The following is an 18,944-nucleotide window of genomic DNA, read 5'->3' on the forward strand; positions in this document are numbered from 1 at the left end:
CTTGTTAGAAGTGACTCTGTAAATCTAGGCCACACTCAAGGGGAAGAGATGATATAAGTGCATGAGCCCCAGGAGGCAGGGATCATTGGGGACCATCTCAGAGGCTGCCTACCACATTGCCTCTAAGGTATTTGGGGCCGCAGACAAATAGTTTTGCAATGTCTCCATCTATATGAATGGTTTGAATTAAAAGTGTATTGAAAATCATGGGTCCATATGTGGTATTATGATTTATTGATGAGGATTTAGAAAAAAGTGTAGAGAAGAGGTATTTTTATTGGAATATAGTTGCTTTACACTACTGTGTCAATTTCTACTATACAGCAAAGTGAATCAGCCATACATATACACATAGCCCCTCTTTTTTAAATTTCTTTCCCATTTAGGTCACAACGAGGCACTGAATAGAGTTCCCTGTGCTCTACAGTAAGTTCTCAAGAAGAGATATTTAGGTATCTGTTTATTGTATAGTCAATACACCTGAATAATCTTTGTATTTCCAGTCTCCATCTTCCTCTTCAGGTCCAGGAGCCATCTCCTTATGTTCTTCATCTTCTTTTTTGTCAAATGTGCCTAAAAAGGAAAAAAAAAAAAAACATCCTTCACCTTCCATGTAGGGAAAAACCAAGTTTTCCACCTCCTTCTGTGTTTCTCTTTCCAATGTGTCTCCTATACTACTCACACAGAATACTCACAACACCTCTGACACAAGATGTGTGGGTTTTTTTCCCCCACATCAAGCAATTCTCTATGACACCAGCTGGGTGTCCTATAATTTAACTCAATTCCAACACTATCTACCTGGAGAATGCATCAGATACCAGAGGTTAAGGGCTCAGCCCCACGAGACTGCCCCTCACCCCACTTCAGATGCCAGTTGCAAGTAGTAGGTCCCCAGGTTACCCACAAATTCTGTCTGATTTGGTTGCAAATCAGAGGTTCCCACGACCTCCTCTTCAAGTTAGATTAATTTGCTAGAGCAACTCACAGAACTCTGGGGAATACTTATGTTTACCAGTTTATTAAAGGACATGATAAAGGAAACAGATGAACAGTCAGATGAAGAGATACCTAGCGTGAGGTCTGGGAGACTCCTTAGTGCAGGAACTTTTGTCCCTGTGGCACTGGGGTATAGCACCCTCCTTGTATGTGGATGGTTCACCCACTGGGAAGCTCCCAGAACTTGATGCTATTGAAATTTTACGGAGGCTTCCTCACGTAGGCATGATCAATTATTAACTTCATTTCCAGCCCTTTCCCCTCTCTGAAGGATGGAAGGTGGAGCTGAAAATTTCAAGCTTCTAACTATGGTGTGGTCTTTCTGGTGACCAGCCCCCATCCAGGAGCCATCCAGATCCACCTAGAGTCACTCAGTAGAATAAAAGATGTTGCTAGTGCTCTGTTTCTGTTTTTTATTTTTAATTGGAGGATAATTGCTTTACAATGTTGCATTGGTTTCTGCCATACATCAACATGTATAACTATGGCTGATTCATGTTGATATATGGCTGCTAGTGCTCTTGTCATGTAGGAATTTACAAGGTGTTCAGGAGCTCTGTGTCAGGACTCGGGGGCAGAAACAATATATATTTTATATTTTCTCACAGTGCCATTCCTGGCTAATTTCATCTCCTACCACAAGAAGGTAGCAACACCATTATTACTCACAATACCATGGCTCTTTAGAATCTGTTTGTACTGGAAAATGTAGAGCTCTTGCCTCTGCAGTTTCCTAATAGCATTTATTTAATGCTGGTTACATCTTACTTGGGACATCACATCATCCATTGGGCTGCCCATAAATCCTGGCCTCCAATGATTCCTCATACTTCTGTGTTTTGCTGATAAGACCCACAACAGCAAACCTTACACAGAGTATATGGGGAAATGTGAACAAAAATACTTCATTTTCTGGTCATGTTAAATTTTCTGTTTGGAATTTTATATCATAAATGTAGAACAAGAAAACTTCTAGCCATGTCTTTTCTTTAACTCTTTAAACAATGATCACTGCATTCCTAGAATGAGATCTACTGCAAACTTGACTGCACCCCTACCTTCAACACATCCTCACTATGGGGGAGGAAAGCATGGTGCCCATGGCAGAGTGAGAAGTCTCAACTGTAGAAAGAATGTCCATTCTTGGACTCCCCTGGCAGTCCAGTGGTTAGGACTCCACACTCTCAATGCACAGGGCATGGACGGCTTCAATCTCCGGTTGGGGAACTAAGATTCCCCCATGCCACATGGCATGGCCAAAAATAAATAAATAATAATCTATAATAATAATAAATACATAAATTTCATTTAAAAATAATTTTATTTATGGCCACACTGGGTCTTTATTGCTGGGAGAGGGCTTTCTCTAGTTGTAGCAAGTGGAGTTAACTTTCTAGTTGTGTGCAGGGTTCTCATTGCAGTGGCTTCTCTTCTTCCAGAGCACAGACTCTAGAGTGCATGGGCTCAGTAGTTGTGGCACTCGGGCTTAGCAGCCCCATGGCATGTGGGATCTTAGTTCCTGGACCAGGGATCAAACCTGTGTGAGCTGCACTGGCAGGTGGACCCTTAACCACTGGATCATCAGGGAAGTTTTTTTTTTTTAAAGAATGTCCATTCTTCATCTTGCCACCCCATGGACTGTAAACCTCCAGTCTTCTCTGCCCATGGAATTTTCCAGTAAGAATACTAGAGTGGGTTGCCATTTTCTTCATCTGGCAGGGCTTGAGACCCACCTGGGGGAGCATGATGTCACCATATTGATGAGCCAAGAGACCTGACTGGAGTTGTGGGGCAATTGTCTTGAAAGTTCCTAGAGAGAGTGGACATGGCCCAGAGAACTGCCTGATACCTGGTGCAGAGCCTGTGGAGGCAATGATTGCCCTGGACACTATACAAGGTAAAGGCACCTGCCACCACCTCTGTACCTTTAGGTGCCCTAGACTGGAGGCATGAAAAAGGCATGGTGAGAGCTGATACACATGCAGCTCAAGCACAAGGGCTGGCACTGAATGGTCAGGCCTGGAGCCTTGAACTTGGCCTATAAACAACACAACTGAAAGTCACCCCAAATCAGCCTGTTGCCACCATTCTACTGTCCTGGACTCATAAGATCCTATGAAAGAAATGCCACACTAGCCAGCAGGAGCAATCTACTCGCCAGGCCCTGTCCCCCACTCCCCCACCCTAGGACTGGCCACAGAGCTCTGGGACAGCCCCATAGGGTTACATCAGTGATGATGGCTTGTCTCTGCTCCTCTTTGTCTGCAGCCCCAGCTGGAGACTTGAAGACAAGGGCCTGGGTCATCTGAAGGCTCCTATACTCACATGGATGGACGTTGATGCTGGTTGTAGCCCAGACCTCTCCATGTGGTTGCTTTTGGCTTCCTCACAGCATGATGGCTGGGTTCCAAGGCCAAGGACTCTGAGAGAGAGGAGGGTGGAAGTTGTACCTTTCATGACCAGTTTTGGAAGTTACATAGTGTCACTTCCCCTATACCCTATTCATTGAGTCAGTCACAAAGTTCTGCCCAGGTTCAGAAGGAGAAGAAAAAGGTTCTGCTTCTTGATGGGGAGTGACAAGGTTCTAGAAAGGCACGTGGGGCCAGAAATGTTGCTGCGACCAGTTTTGGAAATTATGTTGTTGCTGTTCAGTTGCTCAGTCTTGTCTGACTCTTTGCAACTCCATGGACTGCAGCATGCCAGGTTCCCTTATCCTTCATTTTCTCTCAGAGTTGACTCAAACTCATGTCCATTGAGTCAGTGATGCCATCCAACCATCCCGTCCTCTGCCATCCCCCTTCTCCTCCTGCCTTCTATCTTTCCCAGCATCAGGCTCTTTTCTAATGAGTTGGCCTTTCACATCAGGTGGCCAAAGTACTGGAGCTTCAGCTTCAGCATCAGCCCTTCCTATGAATGTTCAGGGTTGATTTCCTTCAGGATTGGATTGACTGGTTTGATCTCCTTGCAGTCCAAGGACTCTCAAAAGTCTTCTCCAACACCACAGTTCAAAAGCATCAATTGTTTGATGCTCGGCCTTCTTTATGGTCCAATTCTCACATGCATACATGAGTATTGGAAAAACCATAGTTTAACAATAAGGACCTTTGTATGTAAAGTGATGTCTCTGCTTTTTAATACACTGTCTATGTTGGTCATAGCTTTTCTTCCAAGGAGCAAGTGTCTTTTAATTTCATGGCTGCAGTCACCATCTGCAGTGATTTTGGAGCCCAATAAATTCAAGTCTGTCACTGTTTCCATTGTTTCCCCATCTATTTGCCATGAGGGGATGGGGCTGGATGCCATGATCTTAGTTTTTTGAATGTTGAGTTTTAAGCCAGGATTTTCACTCTCGTCTTTCACTTTCATCAAGAGGCTCTTTAGTTCCTCTTCACTATCTGCCATAAGGGTAGTGTCATCTGCATATCTTAGGTTATTGATATTTCTCCAGGCAATCTTGATTCCAGCTCGTGCTTCATCCAGCCCAGTATTTTGCATGATGTACTCTACACATAAGTTAAATAAGCAGAGTGATAATATACAACCTTGATGTATTCCTTTCTCAATTTTGAACCAGTCCATGTCCAGTTCTAACTGTTGCTTCTTGACCTGCACACAGGTTTCTCAGGAGAGAGGTAAGGTGGTCTGGAGAAATCTGTATGATTTTCATAATTTTTAAAATTATAGTCTACCACCTGTATAATTTCCATAATTTTGGAAATTATAATCTACCACTAACTGAATGAGAAACTTGACAAGTTGCTTCACCTCACCAGGCCTCAGTTTCCTTATCAATTAAATGGATATAATAATAGTGTCTATGGTGGAGGGAGAGAATCATATGCAATAATGCACATTAGGTACTTAGCCCAGTGCCCACAATATGGCAAGTACTCAGGGAAAATTAGAAATTATTGTCAGTAATCATTAGCATTGACCAATGAGGCATCCTGATATAGCTGAAACAAGGTGTTATGGGTTGAATTGTGTTCCCCTGCCCCCCAAGGTTTATTCAAGTCTTAACCTGTGAATGTGACCTTATTTGGAAATCAGTCTCTGCAGGTGTAATTAAGATGTGAGTTAAGATGAGGTCATCCTAGATTAGGGCAAGCCCTGAATACAGTCACTGGCATCCTGATGAGAAGAGGCACAGAAATACACACATGGGGAGAATGCCATGTGACAATGGATACAGAAATTAGAGCGATAAGTCTGCAAGCTATGGGCCACCAAGGATTGCTGGCAACCCACCAGAAGCTGGAAGAGGCAAGAAAGGTCCCTCCCCTGGGGCCTTCAGAGGGAACATGGCCCTGCCACCAACACCTTGATTTCAGACTTCTAACTTCCAGAACTATAAAATAACTTCTGGATTTTTTCTGTTTTTTCTTTTTTTGGCAGCACTGCATGGCTTGTAGGTCTTAGTTTCCGACCAGGAACTGAACCTGGGCCCTTGGCAGTGAAAGCATGGGTATCTAACCACTGGACAGCCAGGGAATTCCCAAAATTTCTGTTGTTTTAAGCAACCCCCACCAATGACTCAGCAGACACTGGGACCCTACTCTTTTCTAGGCACTGAGAATACAGTGATGACTAAAGTAAGCATTCTGCGTCTGAGGAGCTGGCAGCAATACAAGCAGTAAAGTGACAGATGTACAAGCTGGATTTAGAAAAGACAGAGGAACCAGAGATCAAACTGTCAACATCTGGTGGATCATAGAAAAAGCAAGGGAATTCCAGAAAAAACATCTACTTCTGCTTCATTGACTATGCTAAAGCCTTTGACTATGTGGATCACAACAAAATGGGAATTCCAGTAGTCATGTATGGATGTGAGAGTTGGGCTATAAAGAAAGCTGAGCGCAGAAGAATTGATGCTTTTGAACTGTGGTGTTGGAGAAGACTCTTGAGAGTCCCTTGGACTGCAAGGAGATCCAACTGGTCCATCCTAAAGGAGATCAGTCCTGGGTGTTCATTGGAGGGACTGATGTTGAAGCTGAAACTCCAATACTTTGGCCACCTGGTGCGGAGAGCTGACTCATTGGAAAAGACCCTGATGCTGGGAAAGATTGAGGGCGGGAGGAGAAGGGGACGACAGAGGATGAGATGGTTGGATGGCATCTCCAACACAATGGACATGGGTTTGGGTGGACTCCGGGAGTTGGTGATGGACAGGGAGGCCTGGCATGCTGCGGTTCATGGGGTCGCAAAGAGTCGGACACGACTGAGCAACTGAACTGAACAGAACTGAACTTCCTCTTCATCTAAGGACACCACCCTTATGGCCTCATTAGGTGGTGAGACCCCACCCTTAAGGCCTCATTTAACCTTGATTACCTCCTTAAAGGCCCTATCTCCAAATACAACCACTTTGGGTGAAGGGCTGCAACAGAGGAATTTGGGGTGGGGGCACAATTCAGTCTCTTACACTAACCAGTGTCCAAGTTTTCAAAAAGGCCTTCCTAAGGACAGCAGTCACACCCCTTCTGTGCTACATCTTTTCAGCACAGGCTCCAAACCCAGCTCTGGAAGCCTTGAAATGGCTGTCAATCACATTGTTCCCTGGGAAGAAGTGGGCCCCATTCGGTGCTGTGGTCCAGGTTACAATGACTCCTTCACTGCGTGTTGAGTACCTTCCTTCCAGCTTGGCCACAGCTGACAAAACCAGAAGTAGATGTAAGAGAAGAAGGCATCCCTACTGTTAAAGGACAGAATGTGTCCTTTATTTAGTGGGGAGTCATTGCAGGGTTTTAAGTAACACTAACAGCTAACACTGCTGATTGAGAGAAGCTTCATTTCTCACAAGTGGCAGAAACAAGGATTTCAGACATGAAATTCACTATGAAATGGATCAGGGCAAGTTGAGACCCTCTGACTGTATTTACTAGACCTCATGTACATACAATAATTCCATGTATTAAATACATATAAAATGCAGTACCACATGAATTCATGCATGTGTTTACCAGAAAAAAGAAATGCTAAACATGGATTGAACTGCTGCTTCCTTAACAGGAAGTAGGTGTCATGGATTTGGGAAATGACTCATAAATTGTGAGATGACTCAGGATTGTATGAAACTAGGCCATCTAAAACTTTATTAAGTCCCATTTCATACAAGCTGTATGTATACAAATTATATAAATAGAATATGTGCTAAGAGTGTATTCAAAGCTAGATCTGAATTAAGGGCACTGTGCTTATAAAAGGCATAATTCCAGCCTTTCCATAATTTTATTTTTACTTTGTATTAGGGCATATTAGAAACTTACACAAAAGTCTAGAGAACAGCAAAATGAACATTCTGTACCACCATCTAGCTCCAAAATTCATAAGCTCATGGCCAATCATCTATATATCCCATCCACTATGTACCCTTCAGATTATTTTGAAGCAAATCTCAGATATCATATTTTTTAATGTACAATAGGTCAGTATGTGTATCTGAAAGATAAGGACTCTTTTAGAAAATCTAACCTCAATACCATTTTCTCATCTAAGAAAATAATAAGAAATCCTAAATAGTTTCAAATATCCATTCAGCCTTCACATTACCCTGATTTTTTTATATATATTCAGGATGGCTTCATATGGATGCTTTATTGTTGTTGTTGTTCAGTCATCCAGTCGTGTTCAACTCTTTTCCACCCCATGGACTACAGCATGCCAGGCCTCCCTGTCCCTCACCATCTCTCGAAGTTTGCTTAAGTTCAAGTCCATTGCATCGGTGATGCCATCCAGCCATATCACCTTCTGATGACCTCTTCTCCTTCTGTCCTCAATCTTTCCTAGCATCAGGGACTTTTCCAATGAGTCAGCTGTTGGTATCAGATGACCACAGATGTTCAAATCAGGTGGCCAAAGTATTGGAGCTTCAGCTTCAGCATCAGTCCTTTCAATGAATATTCAGGGTTGATATCCCTTAAGATAGACTGATTTGATCTTGCCGTCCAAGGAACTCTCAGGAGTCTTCTCCAGCATCACAGTTCGAAGGCATCAATTCTTTGGCATTTGGCCTTCCTTAAGGTCCAGCTCTCACAACTGTATGTGACCACTGGGAAGACCATAGCCTTGACTATATGGAACTTTGTCGGTGGAGTAATGTCTCTGCTTTTCAACACACTGTTTAGGTTTGTCAGTGTGGATGCTTTGCGCCCTCATAATTAGGCACATACTGTTGGTTGTCTCTTTTTATGATGTCACAAGTCATTGATGGGCAGTGACTGGATCCATTTATTTACAAGGGGGTGACAAAGTAGAATATTTTGATTCTCTCATTCTTTCACTTATTAGCCCAAATATATTTATAAAAAGATCCCCCCCAACTCTTTGCTTGTATAAGAAAAGCAGGATCAATAATTGACACTTGATTCTTTCCCTATATTTATCAGTTTCCAACATAAAGAGCTGTTTCCCAAGACTTCCCTGGTGGTCCAGGGATTAAGACTCAATACTATCACTGCAGGGACAACAGGTTCCCCTGGTGGAAAAACATATCCCACTGACCACATGATGCAGGGGAAAAAACAAAACAAAACAAAAAAAACCCAGGTTTATATTTCATGTATTTCAAACCATTGCAACCTTGTTCATGCTCAGATTGTCCCATCGACAAATCACTGGGATCATCTTCAATTTGGCTTCTGAGTCAGTCATTCATGACTTCTGGATTTTCTGTTCCACCAAAGCATTCCTTTCTTTCTGGTATTGTAGAAATATTGAGGGTAAGAGGAAGGGGGCAACAAAGGATGAGATGATTGGATGGCATCATCGACACAATGGACATGAGTTTGAGCAGACTCCAAGAGATAGTGAAGGACAGGGGAACCTGGTGTGTCGCAATCCATGGGATTGCAAAGAGTCGGACACAACTGAGCAACTGAACAACAGCCTCCTTTTGTTTGCTCACATGGCTTGAGGCTTTGTTGCATTTTCCTCTTGGTGGCAATGTTGCTCCAGAAATGCCAAGAAACTCTTAATTCCTCACCCCCACCCCCATCTACACTGCCTCTTCGCCTGCCTTTCACGTCCAAAAAAAACGCAGCAGAGCCCTTTGGTGATTGGGAAGGAAGCTGCTTGCTGCAGTGTTTGCGGAAAACCCGCTCACTTCGGCAGTACTGCCAGTCTTTCTCCTTTGATGAATCTGAAATAAATCTGAAGTCTAAGCTGCAAAGTCTGATGAGACATCTTCTAGAATTTCATTTCTACTCGACCTAGGCTTTGTAAATTGATACGAGTTAACCCTACATTAGATCCCCGCAATTTTCCCAAATTGTCAAGAAATGCTGGAGGCTAAAGGCATGGAGGAGGGTCCTAGCCACCAAGCCCTGAGGTTGCAGGTCTCACAAGCTTGCCAGGCTCTGGGTGTCCTCCTCTGTTTGCCAACCCAGGCATGAGGCCGCAGGGTCTCAAAGCGAGGATGCAGCCACATCACTGGGGATGTGTTAGAAATAAATTCTCAGATCCTACCCCAGGCCCACATTGAATGAGAACCAGTGCACTAGGCCAGGTGTACTGAGTGGGAACAGTATGTGAACCTAGAACTTCCAGATGTACAAGCTGGATATAGAAAAGGCAGAGGAACAAGAGATCAAATTGCCAACATCCGATGGATCATAGAAAAAGCAAGGGAATTCCAGAAAAACATCTACTTCTGCTTCATTGACTATGCTAAAGCCTTTGACTGTGTAGATCACAACAAACTGGAAAATTATTAAAGAGATGGCAATACCAGACCACCTTACCTGCATCCTGAGAAGCCTGTATGCAAGTCAAGAAGCAGCAGTTAGAACTAGACGTGGAACAACTGACTGGTTCAAGTTTGGAAAAGGCGTACGTCAAGGCTGTATATTATCACCCTGCTTATTTAATTTATATGCAGAGTACATCATGCAGAATGCAGGGCTGAATGAAGCACAAGCTGGAATCAAGATTCCCTGGAGAAACACCAATGACCTTAGATATGCAGATGACACCATCCTTATGGCAGAAAGCAAAAAGAATTAAAGAGCCTCTTGATGAAGGTGAAAGAGGAGAGTAAAAAACCTGGCTTAAAGCTCAACATTCAAAAAACAAAGATCATGGCATCTGGTCCCATCATTTCATGGCAAATAGTTGGGGAAACAAAGGAAACAGTGGCTGACTTTATTTTTCTGGGCTCCAAAATCACTGCAGATGGTGACTGCAGCCATGAAATTAAAAGACGCTTGCTCCTTGGAAGAAAAGCTATGACCAACCTAGATAGCGTATTAAAAAGCAGAGACATCACTTTGCATACAAAGGTCTGTATTGTCAAAGCTATGGTTTTTCCAGTGGTCATGTATAGATGTGAGAGCTGCACAATAAAAAAAGGCTGAGCACATAAAAATTGATGCTTTTGAACTGTGGTGATGGAGAAGACTCTTGGGAGTCCCTTGGACAGCAAGGAGATCAAACCAGTCAATCCTAAAGGAAATCAACCCTGAATATTCACTGGAAGGACTGATGATGCTGAAGCTGAAGCTCCAGTACTTGTGGCCACCTGATGTGAAGGGCCAACTCATTGGGAAAGAGCCTAATGGTGGGAAAGATTGAAGGCAGGAGAAGGGGATGACAGAGGACGTGATGGTTGGATGGCATCACTGACTCAATGGACATAAGTTTGAACAAACTCCAGAGATGGTGAAGGACAGGGAAGCCTGGCGTGCTGCAGTCCACGGGGTCACAAAGAGTCAGACACAACTGAACGACTAAACAACAACTAAGTGGGAAATAGCTATTTGGGGCAAGTCCTCAATGGCCTGGTAAGATGTTCCCCATCATTTCATCAGTGCACACCATACAATGCTCACAGAGAGAAAGTGTGCATGGATGCACTTTAGTGGAGGGGGTTCAGCTTAGTCTTGAGGTTTTCTCATTTATATTGGAATGGGAGCCCTTTCCCATTCCATTAAATACCTTCCATTGCTTCCTATTTCTTTTACTTTCATTCCAGAAGTGATGTTTTCATTTATCCTTAGGTCATCCACTTGGCTTGCAAGTTTTCCTGAAAAGAAGGAACTACATTGTAGAAATAAATGACAAACCAATCCAACATCCTAGAAATAGTTCCTCATTTCTGTACTTTACATGTTTATGTATTTCTAAATTTCCATGTTTGTATTTATATAAGTATATTTTAAAAAATTATTTATTCATTTATTTTTTACTGTGCTGGATTTTCCTTGCTACACAGGCTTTTCTCTAGTTGCAGTGAGTGGGGATACTCTCTAGTGGCAATGCCCAGGCTTCTCATTGTGGTGGCTTCTCTTGTTGTGAAGCACAGGCTCTAGGGAATGTGAGCTTTCAGTAATTGCAGCATACAGGCTCAGTAGTTGTGACTCCCGGCCTCTAGAGCACAGGCTCAATAGCTGTGGCACAAGGGCTTAGCTGCTTGGTGGCTTGAGGGATCTTCCAGGATCAGGGATTGAATCCATATCTCCTATGTCAGCAGGCAGATTCTTTACCACTGAGCCACCAGGGAAGCCCTACATAAATATAATTTCATAAAATTGCATTCATTTGTACATATTATTTTGAATTGTACTTTTTAATTTCTGTACGCATTGTTATATAATATGCAGTTTTCCAGTAATGATAAATTCTGAATGCATATATTACAATTTTTATTTTTTTTTATTTTTTTTTAATTTATTTTTTTATTTTTATTTTTTTTTTCCAGTGGGTTTTGTCATACATTGATATGAATCAGCCATGGATTTACATGTATTCCCAATCCCGATCCCCCCTCCCACCTCCCTCTCCACCCGATTCCTCTGGGTGTTCCCAGTGCACCAGGCCGGAGCACTTGTCTCATGCATCCCACCTGGGCTGGTGATCTGTTTCACCATAGATAGTATACATGAATGCATATATTACAATTTTTAAATTAAAATGTGAAAATTATAGTGAAAAATTCAAAAATATAGAAACATAAAATAAATAAATATTTCAAATCTCAACCTAACTTTCTAGCACTATATCCAACATTATCAGCTTGATTTGCATAATTTAGGACTGTACCTATTGTATATAATCAATTATATCTAATGATATATAATATATAATGTGTATGTATGTGTTAGTTGCTCAGTCATGTCTGACACTTTGCAACCCCATAGACTGTACCCCACCAAGCTCTTCTGTCCGTGGAATTCTCGAGGCAGGAACTTTGGAGTGGGTTGCCATTCCCTTCTCCAGGCCCAGGGATTAAACCTGGGTCTCCTGCACTGCAGGCAGATTCTTTACCATCTGCGCTCCCAGGAAGCCCATAATATATAATAATAATAAATGATATATGGTATACAATATATGTTATATAATATGTAATATATGTTATATAATATATAATATGATTTACATAAGATATATTATTTTGTATATAATATAATGTAATATATAATATGGGCTTACCTGGTGGCTCAGACAATAAAGAATCTGCCTGCAATGAGGGATACCTGGGTTCCATCCCTGTGTTGGGAAGATTCCCTGGAGGAGGGCATGGCAAACCACTCCAGTATTCTTGCCTAGAGAATCCTCATGGACAGAGGAGCCTGGTGGGCTAAAGTCTATGGGGTCACAAAGAATCAGACACAACTGAGCAACTATGCACATATATAATATATAACATGTAATACATAATATGTAATATATTATACGTAACATACAATGACTGACCATGCCCTCTTGAATGATTACTATAAAACTTCTCACTATCTTCCCTAAGTTGGGACACACAGTTTTGAGGACATTAGCCCACTGTGACCCCCTTTGCCTTGCAAAGCAATAAAGCTATTCTTTTCTACTTCTCCTGACCCCAAACTCTGTCTCAGAGATTTGATTTGGCACCAGTGTAAAGAGAGGGCTTCCCAGGTAGTGCTAGTGGTAAAAAATGCACCTGCCAATGCAGGAGACATAGGAGACACAGGTTTGATCCCTGAGTTGGGAAGATCTTCTGGAGAAGGCATGGCAATCCACTCCAGTATTCTTTCCTGGAGAATCCAAGGACAAAGGAGCCTGGCAGGCTACAGTCCATGGGGTCACAAAGAGTTGGACACGACTGAAGTGATTTAGCACGCATTCACATACAGAGAAGCTGAGCTTTCAGCATTGATTATACATGAAAAAGTCATTTACTTTTATCCTTCATATAAAATTACATTTAAAATTTCTAGGTGTGTTCATTTTCTGCATGAATAATATTAATATCTCATAAAAATGGAATGATTTTCTACAGTTTTATATACTATTTCTCCAATCATATTATGGTCATTACTCACAAGTTTGAATTCCAAAAATTATCCCAAAGTAAAGTCCTAAACAAGCCAATCCTATTCCTCAAGCCTAATAACTTTCAGGCATTATTTAATTAATATATGTGCCGGCCAAGTTGCTTCAGTAGTGTCCAACTCTTTGCAACCCTATGGACAGTCGCCAGGCTCCTCAGTCCATGGGATTCCCCAGGCAAGAATACTGGAGTGGGTTGCCATGCCCTCCTCCAGGGGATCTTCCCAACTCAGGGGTCGAACCCCTGTCTCCTTCGTCTTCTGCATTGGCAGCTGGGTTCTTTACCACTGAGCCACCAGGAAGCCCTGATCTACCCATATATGGATATAGATATTTTTATAACAAAATATCAATATATATGAACATTTGTTTCACTTCTTGGATTGATTTAGGGGTTTTCATTCTTTTTTTTTTCCTCAGTGACTTGGAAGTTGTATTTTCTATTCCTATTACTTTAATGTTTATATAGAATTCTTAACAAACTAAAGCCTACTTTTTTCTACCAATGGCTAGAATTAATCAACATCTCTATTGTCTGCTTTTTAAAAGCCCAAAGAATCAATTTAACTAAAACAACATCACAGGACATTCTTCTTCCAACCTCTCCTGTTAATATTTTTGGTAATTTAATGTCTAGCTTGTTATCAAAAGTTATCAGAAATGTAAAGTGTATAATTACTGTTACCTTTTGTTACCTTTGGCATCATCGACTCAATGGACATGAGTTTGAGCAAACTCCAGGAGTTGGTGATGGACAGGGAAGCCTGGCGTGCTATAGTCCATGGAGTCACCAAGAGTCAGACATAACTGAGCAACTGAACTGAACTTTGTTTAAACACTTTAAAAATATTTAATTTTTTTTGTCTGCACTGGGTCTTGGTTGCAACATGCAGGATCTTTAGTTGTGGCATGTGGGATCTAGTTCCTTGACCAGGAATCAAGCCTGGGCCCCCTGCATTGGGAGCTTGGAGCCTTAATCCCTATACCACTAAGGAAGTCCTTACTGTTATGTTTTTTGATAGTCAGTGTTTGTTTATCTATACCAGCATTCTATACCGATTTCTTTGCTCACTTTGTGACCCTTGCATCCCACTACTTCCTCATATTATTTTCCTGTTAGCTGAGAGTACATTCTTTGGTACATTTTCCACCTCAGGTTGGTGGGCATTGATCATCACATCCTTATTTGTCCAATCATAACTATATTTTGTCCTGCTAGTTAATTGAGTTGTGATATAGATCTAGGTTAAAACTATTTTTCAAGCTACTACTCCAATCAGTTGTATAACAATTATTTACTGAGTGAGTGTCCACTAGGTGCCAGGCACTGCTCTGGAGACTGCATACATCAGAGGAGAAACAATGAACAAATAGCTCTTATCTTACCATCCAATTGAATGAGAAATGAAACATCACTTTGATCCTATTCTCATGAATTTAATCTGTCCTTTTTTAAAAAAAACCTTTTTAGGATTTTCTTTAGATCCTTACCCCTTTGAAGTTTCACTGCCATCTGTGAAGGCTGGAGAAAGCCTTATGTTACATGAACTAGAAATTCAGGACTGCTGGAGCAGATGGCAGAAGGGTCAAAGAAGTGGGTGTGCTGGAGTGGAGCAATGATGTGAACTAGAAACCCCCCAGAAAACCCACAGGGTGACTACATCCCTTGAGAGGGGCAGGGGTTCCTTCATTTATCAAAGTGATAAGGAATCCTGTGGTGAGGGGGCCCCAGCATCACTAAAAGAATGAATGTGGGGCACTCCTCTATCGCTAATGCCAGTGGGAGACAGTCAGAGAAGGAGGTGGATGGAATGAGCATTGGAGGAGAGATGGGGTGAACAAGAGGACCTGGGGTGGTCCACCCATCCTTCAGGTTGCCCAACATGAAGGTCCATAAGGGGTTCAAGATCAATAAAAACATCTACTCTTCTCCTTGATCAAAAATAAAATTGTGTTTATCACAAAACTTATAACACATGAATAAAAGGGAAGTAAATGGAAAAACACACGGAAATAAAAGTCAAAGAGTTAATATCATTAATACATGAAGAATTCTTATAAACCAAATTCTTACAAATTATTCTTATAAATTCTTAAATTCTTATAAAAATTCAAAATTTTTAATCAGCAAAGGATAACAAATTATTTTTTTAAACACCATAAATGGTCAAAATACACATGAAAATATATTCAACAGCTGCCTGATAATCAAAGAAGTGTCATTTCTCTGGTGGCCTTCTTTGATTTCTACCCCCTCAAGTGATAATCTCCTTGCTCTGTGCTCTCACTGCACTGTCAGTGACTTCTGTGTTATACAGTGTAGGACACGGCTAGAACTCCAGCTCTCTGACTGATCTGTGCACTCTTCAGAACAAGGGTTGTGTCTTTTGTTTTGTTTTAATTATCATATGACAAAATGGACTTTTATCCTTTTAATGTACAGGTCTATGAATTTTACTACATATCTTTGTGAGCTCTATACCAATCAGGATAAAAAATATTTCCATCAGCTCCCACAACTCCTTCGTACTATCCCTTTCTAGATACACCCTACCCTCACCCCAACCCTCTGTAAGGACTTCCGTGGTCGTCCAGTGGTTAAGAGTCTACCCTTCCAATGCAGAGGGCACAAGTTCAATCCCAGGCTGGGGAACTAAGATCCCACATGCCACACAGTGTAGCCAAAAGAAAAAAGAAAAAACCCCAACTGCTGTAAATCACTGATCTCTTCCCATCACTTGAGTTTTGCCTTTTCAATCAGGAAGTATAACCTTTTCAGACAGGTTTCTTTCATTCAACATAATGACACTGAGCTTTCTTCAAGTCGTGCTGTATATCAATAATATTGGATTAATATTCCATTATAAGGATGCACCATACTTTTTTTAATCCATTTATATATTTGTGGATATTTGGATTGTTTCAAGCTTTGGAAAATTATGCTTAGAGTTGCTATAAACATTCATGCACTAGTGTTTTTTTTTTTTCACCTTAGGTTTTTTGTTGTTGTTGTTGTTGAATGATAATAGCTTTACAGAATTTTGTTCTTTTCTGTCAAACCTCAACATGAATCAGCCGTAGGTATATATTTATATCTATATATATCTATATATCTATCTATCTATATATATATCCCATCCCTTTTGAACCTCCCTCCCATCACCCTCCCCATCCCACCCCTCTAGGTTGATACAGAGCCCCTGTTTGAGTTTCCTGAGCCATACATCAAATTCCTATTGGCTATTTATTTTACATATGGTAGTGGAAGTTTCCGTGTTATTCTTTCCATACATCTCTCCCTCTCCTCCCCTCTCCCCATGTCCATAAGTCTATTCTCTATGTCTCTTTCTCCGTTGCTTCCCTGTAAATAAATTCTTCAGAACCATTTTTCTAGATTCCATATATGTGCATTAGTATACGATATTTATCTTTCTCTTTCTGACTCACTTCACTCTGTATAATAGGTTCTGTGTTCATCCACCTCATCAGAACTGACTCAAATGCGTTCCTTTTTTTGGCCGAGTAATATTCATTGTGTATATGTACCACAACTACTTTATCCATTCATCTGTTGATGGACATCTAGGTTGCTTCCATGTTCTAGCTGTTTTTAAAAGTGCTGGTAATGAGTTGTATGAGCTTCTTGTATATTTTGGAAATTAATCCTTTGTCAGTTGTTTCCTTTGCTATTATTTTTTCCCATTCTGAGGGTTGTCTTTTCACCTTGCTTATAGTTTCCTTTGCTGTGCAAAAGCTTTTAAGTTTAGTCAGGCCCCACTTGTTTACTTTTGTTTTTATGTCTGTTACTTTAGGATTTGGATCATAGAGAAACTTGCTTTGATTTATGTCATCGAGTGTTCTGCCTATGTTTTCCTCTAAGAGTTTTATAGTTTCTGGTCTCACATTTAGGTCTTTAATCCATCTTGAGTTTATCTTTGTGTATGGTGTTAGGAAGCATTCTAATTTCATTCTTTTACACATAGCTGTCCAGTTTTCCAGCACCATTTATTGAAGAGGCTGTCTTTGCCCTATTGTATATTCTTGCCTCCTTTGTCAAAAATAAGGTATCCATAGGTGCATGGGTTTATTTCTGGGCTTTCTATCTTGTGCCATTGGTCTATATTTCTGTGTTTGTGCCAGTACCATACTGTCTTGATGACTGTAGCTTTGTAGTATAACCTGAAGTCAGGAAGCTTGATTCCTCCAGCTCCATTCTTCTTTCTCAAGACTGCTTTGGCTATTCGTGGTCTTTTTTGTTTCCATATGAACTGTGAAATTTTTTCGCTAGTTCTGTGAAAAATGCCATTAGTAATCTGATAAGGATTGCATTGAATCCATAGATTGCATTTGGTAGTATAGTCATTTTCACAATATTGATTCTTTCTACCCAGGAACATGGACTATCTCTCCATCTGTTTATGTCATCTTTGATTTCTTTCATCAGTGTCTCATAATTTTCTGTGTACAGTTCTTTTGTCTCCTTAGATAAGTTTATTCCTAGATATTTAATTATTTTTGTTGCAATGGTGAATGGGAGTGATTCCTTAATTTCTCTTTCTGATTTCTCATTGTTAGTATATAGAAAGGCAAGTGATTTCTGTGTATTGATTTTGTATCCTGCAACTTTGCTGAATTCACTGATTAGCTCTAGTAATTTTCTGATACTATCTTTAGGGTTTCCTATGTACAGTATGATGTCATCTGCAAACAGTGAGAGCTTTACTTCTTTCCAATCTGGATTCCTTTTATTTCTTTTTCTTCTCTGACTGCTGTAGCTAGGACTTCCAGAACTATGTTGAATAATAGTGGTGGAAGTGGACACCCTTGTCTTGTTCCTGATCTTATGGGGAATGCTTTCAGTTTTTCACCATTGAGAATAATGTTTGCTGTAGGCTTATCATATATTGTCTTTACTATGTTGAGGTAGGTTTCTTCTATGCCCATTTTTTGAAGAGTTTTAATCAAAAATGGGTGCTGAATTTTTTCAAAGGCTTTTTCTGCATCTATTGAAATGATCATATGGTTTTTATCTTTCAATTTGTTAATATGGTGTATCACATTGATTGATTTGCATATATTAAAGAATCCTTGTATTCCTGGAATAAACCCAACTTGATTGAGGTGTATGAGCTTTCTGATGTGCTGCTGAATTCTGTTTGCTAAAATTTTGTTGAGGATTTTTGCATCCATGTTCATCAGTGATATTGGCCTGTAGTTTTCTTTTTTGTGTTGTCTTTGTCTGGTTCTGGTATCAGGGTGATGGTGGCCTCGTAGAATGAGTTTGGAAGTGTTCCTTCCTCTGCAATTTTTTGAAAGAGTTTTAGAAGCATAGGCATTAGCCCTTTTCTAAATGTTTGATAGAGTTCTCCTGTGAAGCCATCTGGTCCTGGGCTTTCGTTTTTTGGGAGATTTTTTTATCACAGCTTCAATCAGTGCTTGTAATTGGGTTGTTCATAATTTCTATTTCTTCCAGGTACAGTCTTGGAAGATTGAACTTTTCTAAGAATCTGTCCATTTCTTCCAGGTTGTTCATCTTATTGCCAGATAGCTGTTAATAATAGTCTCTTATAATCCTTTGTATTTCTCCATTGTCTGTTGTAACCTCTCCTTTTTCATTTCAAAGTTTGTTGATTTGATTTTCTCTCTTT

General features: G+C 40.7%; 1 long non-coding RNA gene across 1 annotated transcript in view; it reads right to left on the reverse strand.

Annotated features, from left to right (window-relative positions):
- Window positions 1-377: 377 nt before the first annotated feature.
- Window positions 378-18,944, reverse strand: part of LOC122434498 — a 29,347-nt gene continuing 10,780 nt past the window's right edge. The window contains exons 2-4 of the long non-coding RNA XR_006267387.1: window positions 10,930-11,017; window positions 3,325-3,421; window positions 378-573 (exon numbers count right to left, since the gene is read on the reverse strand). This is a non-coding gene — a long non-coding RNA (uncharacterized LOC122434498). The remainder of the gene's footprint in view (window positions 574-3,324; window positions 3,422-10,929; window positions 11,018-18,944) is intronic.

Source organism: Cervus canadensis, chromosome X (assembly GCF_019320065.1).
Source record: "Cervus canadensis isolate Bull #8, Minnesota chromosome X, ASM1932006v1, whole genome shotgun sequence".
Classification (NCBI taxonomy): Eukaryota; Metazoa; Chordata; class Mammalia; order Artiodactyla; family Cervidae; genus Cervus; species Cervus canadensis.